Source organism: Dipodomys merriami, unplaced genomic scaffold, assembly GCF_024711535.1.
Source record: "Dipodomys merriami isolate MVZ:Mamm:240054 unplaced genomic scaffold, mDipMer1.0.p SCAF_620, whole genome shotgun sequence".
Lineage (NCBI taxonomy): Eukaryota > Metazoa > Chordata > Mammalia > Rodentia > Heteromyidae > Dipodomys > Dipodomys merriami.
Genome location: NW_027206203.1, coordinates 366,743 through 377,404, shown reverse-complemented (window position 1 = coordinate 377,404; position 10,662 = coordinate 366,743). Strand labels below are relative to the sequence as shown.

General features: G+C 40.9%; 1 long non-coding RNA gene across 1 annotated transcript; it reads left to right on the top strand.

Moving 5' to 3' along the window:
- Window positions 1–577: 577 nt before the first annotated feature.
- LOC138815108 (uncharacterized) lies at window positions 578–6,858 on the top strand. Its single transcript, XR_011368163.1, has 3 exons — window positions 578–725; window positions 3,876–4,067; window positions 6,787–6,858. It is a non-coding gene; the product is annotated as an uncharacterized lncRNA (long non-coding RNA).
- The last annotated feature ends 3,804 nt before the right edge of the window (window positions 6,859–10,662 follow it).

Here is a 10,662-nt window from a genome sequence, read left to right as displayed (position 1 = left end):
ATTACCATTACTAACTTGCTACCTGCTTATTCTGCTTTTGTAAACTTGCTTATGCTAGCACTGACCTTCCCTTCCCAGAAATGAGTTAAGAAGTTTCAGGGACCAGATGCCGGCCCCAGGACAAAGTCAGTGGTTGTAGATAAAGAACAGACATTACGTGTTCCTCAGTTCCCATTTAGAAATTCCCCAGAAAGGACCTTGAGATAACGACCACCTGGCAAGACCCCAAGCTAAGCCAAATGTCAACCAATCATAGGCCTGTAACAATGTAACCCCCCCTTAAACCAACCATGAGCCAATTGTTTTACAAAGATTGTTACAAAATTTCCCGCGTGGCAAAGTGATTGTTGGCGTATATGGAGACCTTTAAATGAACCAATCATGTGATACTTTGTGTTATGCGTTAATCTTGTGGGTTTTTGCCTTTAAAAAGGCTTGTAACCGATGCTCGGGGCTTTCTGACTGACCGGGGCAGAGAATCTGTTTGCACAAACGTCAAATAAACTCCTCTTGCTTATTGCATCTCCCGGCCTGGAGTCTGAGTTTCTGGGGCGCCCGCCCCTTGACGAAAGTATCCTAGGGGACTAGGGTCTTTCAGTCTAATATTCGATGATGGCATATATCTGAGGATGAGCAGAACAGCAATTAAGTCACACAAAAAAGAAGGAAACAGAAGAAAAATGAAAAGAATGAAAAAGAAAAAACAAGAAAAAAAGGACCAAAAGGTCAGTAGAGATTTAAACAAAGCACACAGACACACATATACACCTAAAATAAAAAAATAGGAGGGGAGAAAAAAAGATTAATAGAAAACAATTTTTTTAAAAAACTAAAAAACAAAAAAGGTACAACAAAGAACTTTTTTTGGGGGGGGGGGCGGGATTAGATGGGAAGATCCTGTATCTCATTGTGTCCGTACAAAGTCTCTTGGTGGAGTCTCTTGTCTGCTTGTGGTGTTTGGTTTGCCTGTGGCTAGATTGGTTTCTTAAGTCAATTTGTTTGAGCAGGCAGATAAATGCTCTGCTTTACCCAGGATTTTGTGATCCTCCTCCCAGGCTAGTTCAATGAGAGGGAGATCTGCTTTGAGTTTCGCACAAGAGGGAGATGGCTGTTTCCTCTCGTTTGAAGAGGCTGTGATGAGGCTAGGTTCTGGGTAGAATTGAGGCCGTTCAGCAAATTGTAGCTTTTCCCTGAAGGGTAGCTTCTGAGACACAGAGCCCAGCCTGGAGCCATTCTCAGGGTTTATGTTTACTGAATTTCACTTGATTGTCTAGGCTGCTGTAGGGAGGGGCAGCCTCTGGCTCTGTTTACCCAGTGAAGAAAGTCACTCCCCTCACGGCAGAGCTTTGTCTGCTTGGGCTGGGTGACTTTTCCCAGGGAGGAGCTGAGCCTGGCAGGTCTGGTCAGGTGCCTGTGACTTCCTAAATGAATCTTTTGTTTTTTTCCAAGGCCTGAGCTGGAGCTAGCTCCTCAGCTGGGCCTTTTCAATATCAAATATGGAGACCTCCGGGGGTGAGGGCGGGAGGGGTGGCCTTCTTTCCTCTGTAACCTGAGAAGGAGTAAGTATGTCAGTATTCTACTCACCCTGGAGTCTTGGTTCCTGGGTTATCTCTGGTCTGTGATCTGCAGGATGAAGATACCTGCTACTTGTCAGCTCTTTTTGGTTTTAAGAAGAATCCAGTCACCTGCTGTTTCTGGCACCATTGTCCCAGACTCTGTGTTGTTCGTTTGGCGGCTAGGCTGCTGCCATTGCTGCTGCCACTGCAGCTGCAGCTAATGGCAAGTGCTCAGATCTGTCTCCTTGCCTGGATTTTCCCTCTCTGGCCAAACTCTCTGTACTGTGATGGCACACTTAGTAATTCTCTGGCCTAGGACTCTTCACTGGAACACTTCAACTATTTTCTATGTGAGAGCTTGTTTAGCCTCTAGCTCTTTCCTCCTCCAACCTCCCCTAAAGTAATCTGTTGTTGCTTTTTTAAAAAAAACTGGTGCCATTGGCTCATGCCTGTAATCATAACAACTCAGGTGACTGAGATGTGATAATCGAGGATTAGTAACAACCTTGGTAAGAAAGTCTGTGAGTCTATTATCTCATTAACTGGTTACCAAGAAACTAAAAGGGGCACTGTGGGCCAAACTAATAGAGTGATAGCCTTGAGCACAAGAGAACAGGGATTTCAACCAGGCCCTCAGTTCAAGCTTCACATATTAAAAAAAGTTAAAAACAATTTGCCATCATTTGTAATCTCAGCATCCTCAACTAGTGGTTTATTTAAAGCCAATTTGCATCTCAGTTTGCACGTATTTAGGTGGGGGAACTAAACTTAAATCACAGTTAAAAGAAAAAAAATGAGCACAAGGGTACAGGTGGCTCACTCCTGTAATCCTACCTTCTCAGGAGGCTGAGAAATGAGGATGGTGGTTCAAAGCCAGCCCTGGGCAGAAAAGTTACCATGAGACTGCTATTTCCAATTAACCATTAAAAAACAAGAAATGGCACTATGGTTTAAACTTGTATGGTAGAGTGCTAACTTTGAGCAAAGAAGCTCTGGGACAGCACCCATGCCCTGTATTCAAGCCCCATGTCTAAAGGAAAAAATAAAGAGTTCAGGGCTGGGAAGGTGGCTAAGTGGTAAAGTGCTTGCCTTGCATGTATGAGCCTTTGAGTTCAATTTCTCAGTACCACATAAGCAGAAAATCCAGAAGTGTCACTGTGGTTCAAGTGGTATAGTGATATCCTTGAGGTAAAGAGCTAAGGGACAGTGCCCAGGCCCAGAGTTCAGGACCCATGATTGACAAAAGACAAACAAAAAAAGAGTTCAAATAATTAAATGATGTGTACAATAGACTATACACTAAAGATGAAAGATTAAATTAATAAATTAATAATTGAATTGATCAACATTGTTTCAATTTTTTAGATGGTGAATGTAGCTGAAAAAGTGATAAGAAATAATGATTCATTTCTAACAACTCTTCGATATTTTAAACTCATTTACTACTTTTAAACAAAAGAAGTATGTAAGTATCACTTTACAGAAAAACAAAATTGTACGTGTATTTTAGCCTGAATTCCACATTTTATAATTTGCCTTTTAGTAAACAATCAGTATCTTTTCATATAAAATACCTGTAATACCTTTATTTAATACTTCACATCTTTCCAGTATTTGGTTAAATCAAAATTCCTCCCTTCCTTCTTTTCTTCCTTCCATTCCTTCATATCCTTTCCTCCTTTCAATACTAGCAATTAAACTCTGGGCTTCATGTATTTTAGGTAGGTGCTCTACAAAGTGAGCTATACACCTGCTCTTTTCGCTTTAGTCACTTTTGTTTTTGTTGGTCATATGACTTGAACTCTGCGCCTGGACACTGTCCCTGCACTCTTCAACTCAAGATGAATGTTCTACTGTTTGAGCCACAGTGCCACTTCTGGTTTTCTAGTGGTTTATTGAGATAGGAGTCTCACACACTTTGCTACCTAGATTGGCTTTGAACTGGGATCTTCAGATCTCAGCCTCCTGAATAGCTAAGATTACACGCATGAGCCACCTGAGCTCAGCTCTGCTTGAGCCATTTTTATGACAGGGTTTTCTGTTTATGACCAGGCTCGCATGGACCACAATCCCTCAATAACAGGGAGGGCTGTGTGTAGCAAGTCAGATACAGTGGGGAAACAACTTTCTCTGCCCATCACGGGGAGAATTTTGGAGGATTGTATTAGAAATTTCTAGAAATGGGTTGTGAGGAGCATCCTGCTTCCAGGAGTCTCTTCCCACTTCCCAACATTCTAGTCATGCCAGAAAGGGTCTGTGGTAGAAGGCTCAGGATGGAGAGGGCGGACTCTCATTTTCCTTTCAACAATTTGCCAACAGCATCGATTTTTCCATCTTAACTATTTGGATGGACGTCTACCATGATGATTTTTGAGCACAAGAAATTTGACATGCTGAAAAAACTTACACAGTATGACAAGCTCAACATGCCCTCTTCAGAATTGCTGTCCTGCTTACATATCCTTCTGGACCAGCTGGAGCAAAGCATGACCCGTGAGACCAAGAAAAAGAGTAAGTAGTCCTTGTTTAGATGCCTTAGAGCTTGTGAGTAGGGATGGAACCTAGGTATCAAGGGATGGGCCTGCTTGTCCAAGAACCCTTTGTACTACCCAGCTTGGCAAAATGTCCTTTTATGGATGTTCTATGCCGAGTAATGTCTGTTCCCTTTTTCAAAGAACTTGGACATAACCACTCATTAGAAACACCCTACCTTCTCATCAGTGTTCAGTCCAAACTCAAGTTCTACAGCTTCTCCTGTTAAATCCTCATAGAAGTTTAGTCACACTTTAACTTCTAGAGTCTACTCTAAGACTCCTGTACCTATGTTTGTGTCACTGTAGAGAACTTTCTGCTGAATTCCAGCTAAAGAACCCATCAGTGATGTCGCCTATGGTGACTGATGGAGATTGGAAGCCAACACTGGACTCCAGAAAGCATGTGAACATAGAGGATTTTTCAATGTGTAGAAAGGCTCAAGTAGTTTTGAGTCCTGTAGACATCCCATTGGTTCTGAACTCCACATGTGATATAGGTGTACATTCACATGCCACCAAGGAAGAAGATGGTCCAGAATATCTTCCATTGATGTTCACAATTCACCTAGATCACATCCAAACCAGTAAAAAAGTATTGGTCTTGGAGTGCAGGGTAAATATGTGCTAATGGAAAATGACCCCAGTCGTAAGTTAGGTTCAAAGTCTAGATTCAGTTGAGGAAAGGGATTCTGTCCTCACAGAATATCCAGAACAATCTGTCCTGCTGCTGGAGATCCAATTTCCAATTGAGAAATAAGAATCTGTCCCTCCCTAGACTCAGGAAGAAAATACTGCCTTTAATGAGGAAGTAGATCCCTTTGAGGAGTCTGAGGCAGAATTTGTGTCTGAAGGCAACTTAGAAGACAATCCAGATTTAGAGATTGCTTCCCCTCTTCTTTAGAAAATCTTTATGTTTCTTTTTGGTCCTGATTGTTGTAAAATGATCATTCTACTTATTTTTCTAACGTTATTAAAATGTCAATGTTTATGTTATATTATACAATTCATGAGTCTTAAATGTGTTTTTTTTTTTTCACCTACAATGTAAAGCACCATGCACATGTGTTCTGTGTGTGGGAAAATACAGAGTAACTGCAGGCTGAACAAGGGAGCCTACTGGATATAAAGGGATCAGTTAAGTGCACAGGGAGTTGCAAGGAAGCCAGACCATGCCTGCATGGGGTGATAAGGTGGTTACAAAAGCTTTAGGACATACCAGATCAGATTATCTAGAAAGCTGTTCTGTCAATTGGGACAAATGCTACAATACTTATAGTGCTATGTGGGACTTTCTTCCCACAGTGAGTTCAAGACTGTATACATATTCATTGTGGTTTGGGAAATATTGAAGAAAAATTTGGCTCCATTAGCATAAAAAATCTACTTAGGGCTGAATATATTTGACAAAATACATAGGAAATATCGACACTGGAAAGTATAAGCCATCATCAATAGAAGAAAGAAGGCTTACATAAATGGACAAACACAAAATCAGGAAGCAATTAAATCAGATATATGGAAATACATGCTATATTCATTACATTTTATATAGTATTTTATATGATGTATAAGATCGAATACGATTTTTCATACTACAAGGGCTTTTAACATTTTCAATCGTAAGTATTTTTTTCACATAATATTAGTGTAAATCATTATTGGGGAAAGTGGTAATATAACTTTCATTATAGTTATATGAATATATATTTTTGTGTTTCTAGATATAACACTGATTATAAATAGATGAATAAATATAAACATATATTTGTATATCTGTCTATGAGTTGAATATAATGAAACCGGCTACACGATATATAAAAAGGCAGTTATGAGTTAGTATATGAGACTCAGGCCTGTAATCCTAGTAATGTGAGAAGCTGGGTTCTGTGTTTTTATTTCTCTTACCCCCATGCCATTAGATTTTCAGAGGAGACCTGGTCCCTCGAGTGTAGCCAAGGGACACAGATGCAGTAGGATCACTCTCTGTGACCCCAGAGGAAAGTCAGTAGAAATCAGGACAAGTCTCTTATGCTATGACATTCTACTTAGTTTCTGTGCCAAGATGGCCATCTGTAGAACATCAGATGGAAAGTTGGTATTCCCTCCCAAAATGTTTTTGACTATCCTGAAATAAACCTTATTTCCCTTTCCAAGCTTCAAACACATAGAAATATGCCCAGGGCTCAAGAGAGATGGACAAAGACTTACAAATACATAAAATTATATACTTTTTTTGGGGGGGGGGTCCAGTTGTCAGCTTTGACTCTGGGCCTGGGAGCTATCCCTCAGCTCTTCAGCTCAAGGCTAGCGCTCTACCACTTGAGCCACAGTGCCACTTCAGGCTTATTTTCTTTTTGCTTATGAGATGCTGAGGAATCAAACCCAAGGCCTCATGCATGCAAGGTAAGCACTCTACCACTGAGCCACCTTCCCAGCCCCCAAATTATATACTTTGTTTCAGTAATTCAATGACAAATCATCAAAGGCATATCTTGAATTTTTCTTTTTTTAATGGAAATGGGAATATACACTGAGTGCATCAGGGAGTAGGTGATAGTTTGGATGCTGAATTGTGGAATACACTCCTGAGCATGGGAAACACTTGTCTTGGCAACTTGTATGGGGATGCGTCTCTTCACACAGCTTCACAAAACAGTTCCCCTAACTTGTATTATGTCATACCCATCTTTCCATAGCAGCAAATAGATGTCAAGCACTGATCTTGCTCTGAGGTGGACTCAACAACACAGAAAGGCACAAAGAATTAGAGGGATGACTGCTACCCACCAGACATCAGCTTCAAGAGCTGTCCTGACCAGAAGCTAGGATAAATTGAGCTGGAAAAGGCTGATCCCCATGCAAGGCTCCTGAGCACTAAGGACCAGGCACTATTATAGGTGTTGGAGAAACAAGTGAATGTGGCTCTCTCCTCATCAATTTCATGCTGAAAAGAAAACCAGAAATCATAATGATAATTTCTATAAATCAGAGACATGACATTGGTAGTTTTGTGGCAACAACTTCACAGCAGATATGTGAGGAGATATCCCTGAGGAGGAGACAGTTAACCTGAGAGCCATCATCCATGCAATTAACTAGAAGCAGGTAATCCAGGCAGTAAGAAAAGCAAGTACATCCCTCAGTGATGGGAAAGGACCTAACTTGCTTCAGAAAAGGAAAACATCACTGACGTGCTTGCTTGTGAAGTAAGAAAAAAAGGTACAATGAAGAAAAAACGATATTGGATGCTCCAGGTTACAAGAAGAAAAATTCTGATGTTATTCTAAATCTGACATGACCCACTGGAACCAAAGTTCTCAAATAGTAGCTAGACACGCCTGATTCACCTAGTGAATACTTTTAACATGTGATTCTAGCCAGGCTCTGGTGGCTCACAACTGGAATGCTAGCTACTCGGGAGGTTGATACCTGAAGATCAGGTTTGAAGCAAGCCCAAAGCAGAAATTTGGAAAGACTGATCTCCAATTAACCAATAAAATTATGGACATGAAGCTGTGTTTCAACTGGTAGAGCACTAGCCTTGAGAAAAAATTAAGGGAGAGCACCCAGGTTCTAGGTTCAAATCCCTGGACTTCACAAAACAAAGAAGTCAACAAATAAAATTTGATGCTCAGTTGATCATCACTTAGCATTCTACTACAATGTATTTGTTATTAGCCTAGGATGTTACATCCTTAGCAAATGCTCTCCCCTCATATTCTGCTTCATTACCAGTATTCAAACCCCTGGCATTAACAAAGACTCCTCCCAGTTAGCACAGCAGTCTACCACTGGGATTTAATAGATATATTTTTATTAATCATAATCTATCCACACACATCAAATGAGTAGTAGCCACATTCCACTATTCTGAATGTTTTTGCTCCACCTTTGAGTTAATAAGCCTTACCATTAAAAACTATAGAATACTTATCAAGTTAATTCAACAGTCATCATTCTTCCACCAAATCTTGAAACCTAAGTTATGTGTTTTTTTTGTTTCTTTGATGTTGTGCCCTGTATCTTGTATATACATTTCTCTAGCTTTGGGAGGTGAAGGGTAAAAACCAAATGCTTAACTAGGGATAGGCCAATTTTAACAATGAGATCAAGACACTATGTTCAAAAACGAACTTTACAATTTAGGCAGAGAGTGGGAAGGGGGGATGGAAAGTAGTTGTGGAGGTGGAAGGGTAGGGATGGTAGGGGGAAAACAAAGGAGGAGGTAACAATGCTTGAGAGGAAATAAACTCATTACTTTCCTTATGTAACTGTAACCCTTTTGTACATTATTTTTACAATAAAAAAACGTATTAAAAAGATGAAAAGACCACATAAATAAAACCGCATACTTACAATCATCTGATATTCGACAAAAGAGCGAAAGATGTAGTGTGGAAAAAACATAGCCTTGCCGGGTGCCTGTGGCTCAGGCCATTAATCCTAGCTACTCAGAAGGCTGAGATCTGAGGATGATTGTTGAAAGACAGCAGGGCCAGGGAAGTCCATGAGACTCTTTGCTCCAGTAAACCACAAGAAAATGGGAAGTGGAAAGATGGTTCAAGTACTAGCCTGGAGATGAAATGCTGAAGGGTAGCTCCGAGGCCCAGAGTTCAAGCCCCACGACCCCCCCACACACACACCACACACACACACACACAGACACACGCACACACACACACACACACACACACACACACACACACACACACACATCATAGCCTTTTCAAGTATTGATGCTGGGAAAACTGGACATTTATAGGAAGAAAACTAGAAGTGGATCTCTGCTTGCACTAACATCAACTCAAAATGGATTACATTAAAATCAGCCAAACTACTATAAGACAGAATAAGGATGACATTAGAATTTATAGATGCTGAGGTGCGAGCTGGGCAGCTGCATGCCGAGCACAGGTAGTTGCGCTCCAGTTCCCACAATCTTGCACCATGTGCCTCGACCCGGTAATCCCTTACTCCAGTTGGCCCCTGCGCAGGCGCCATGCATCAGGCTCGCCCCGTGCTCGGGGCAGCTCTGCTCACCGCCTTGGCCCTGCTCCGCCGGCCACCTGTGACGTTGGCCCCTTCGTGCGTTGTAAGCCCTGTGAAGTGAATGGAGTGGCCCAGTGCGTGCCTCCACCTGCCGCACCCGCCTGCGGCATGGGGGAGGCTGGGAGTGTACCCCACACCTCACAGGCCTCACCAGTAATGGAGTAATCGCTCTGGAGACAACAACAACAACAAAATGTTTTCTAATTTAACTCCTAGTTTGGGGTTGAGGATAATAAGCTATTTAAAGGCAAAAGTTTATTTTCACCCCTCATCTTTATTCTTGACCTAACAAAACTATGGTTTTTAATGTTATCTAAACAGGAAAAATGAACAGCTGTTGAGAGAGCCTCATAGGGACACTGGGAACACATAGAGAATAACTTGTGTTTGTTGAACTTGGAGTCCAACTTATACTTTATAATTCAGACATATATGCAGAGAGAGATATATGTTCTCAAAGGTTAACATTGTATACAGCATAGCCCAACTATAGTAGGATCCATACTAGATAATCCTAGATAGTGTTATAGGTACTAGAAGGTGTAAGTATGGCCGTGACCAGGAGAGGACACTCAGTTCAGGCTGGCCTTTTCTCTCCCCAAGGCCAAACCCATGGCAGTGTTGGGTGTGTGGCAATTGTCCTGCCCTACACTGCAGAGAGCTCTCCTTAAGAACAAAAAGAGGAGTCAAGATTGTCTGCCTACCTATTACGAGCTTTCCTTTATTTTTTTAATTTTTTTGGGGGGGGAAAGTATTTTTGAAAACTTTTGTCTTGCAACGTATTTATAAAAGTAAATAAAATTTTTACCATTAAAGTAATAATTAAAAAAAAGAACTTATAGGTACTGGCAGGAACTTCCTGAATAGAATTCCAGGGGCATAACAGATAGGAGAGAGACCCAACAAATGGGACTACATCAAAGGAAAAAACCTACACAGGCTAGGGACATAGCCACTAAACTAAAAAGACAGCCAACAAATTGGGAAAAGATATTTACCTGCAATACATCAGACAAAGGGCTAATTTTCAATGTATACATGGATTTCAGGAAACCACACCACCCAAAACAAATAAACCAATCATCAAGTGGGCAGAGGAGCTAAGGAGAGACTTCTCAGAAGAAGAGGTAAGAATGGCAAAAAAACGTATCAGGAAAGGTTCATCATCCCTGGCCATAAAGAAAATAAATATCAAAGTAATCCTGAGATACCATCTTATCCAAATATCTTGAATTCAGACAACAAATGTTGGTGGGGAAGTGGAGAAACTAGAAAATGGCAAGGACATTTGCACAACCATGTTCCTTGCTGCTCAATTCACAGTGACAAGAAATGTCCACAACCCAGATGCCCCACAATAAATGAATGGAACCAATAATTATGCTATCTATATACAATGAAATTTTACAGAGCCATTAGAAAGGATAAAATAATGAAATTTGCAGGGAAACGGAGGACACTAGAATAAATCATATTAAGAAAGTTAACCACATCAAATTGACAAATGGTACATTTTCCCCTAA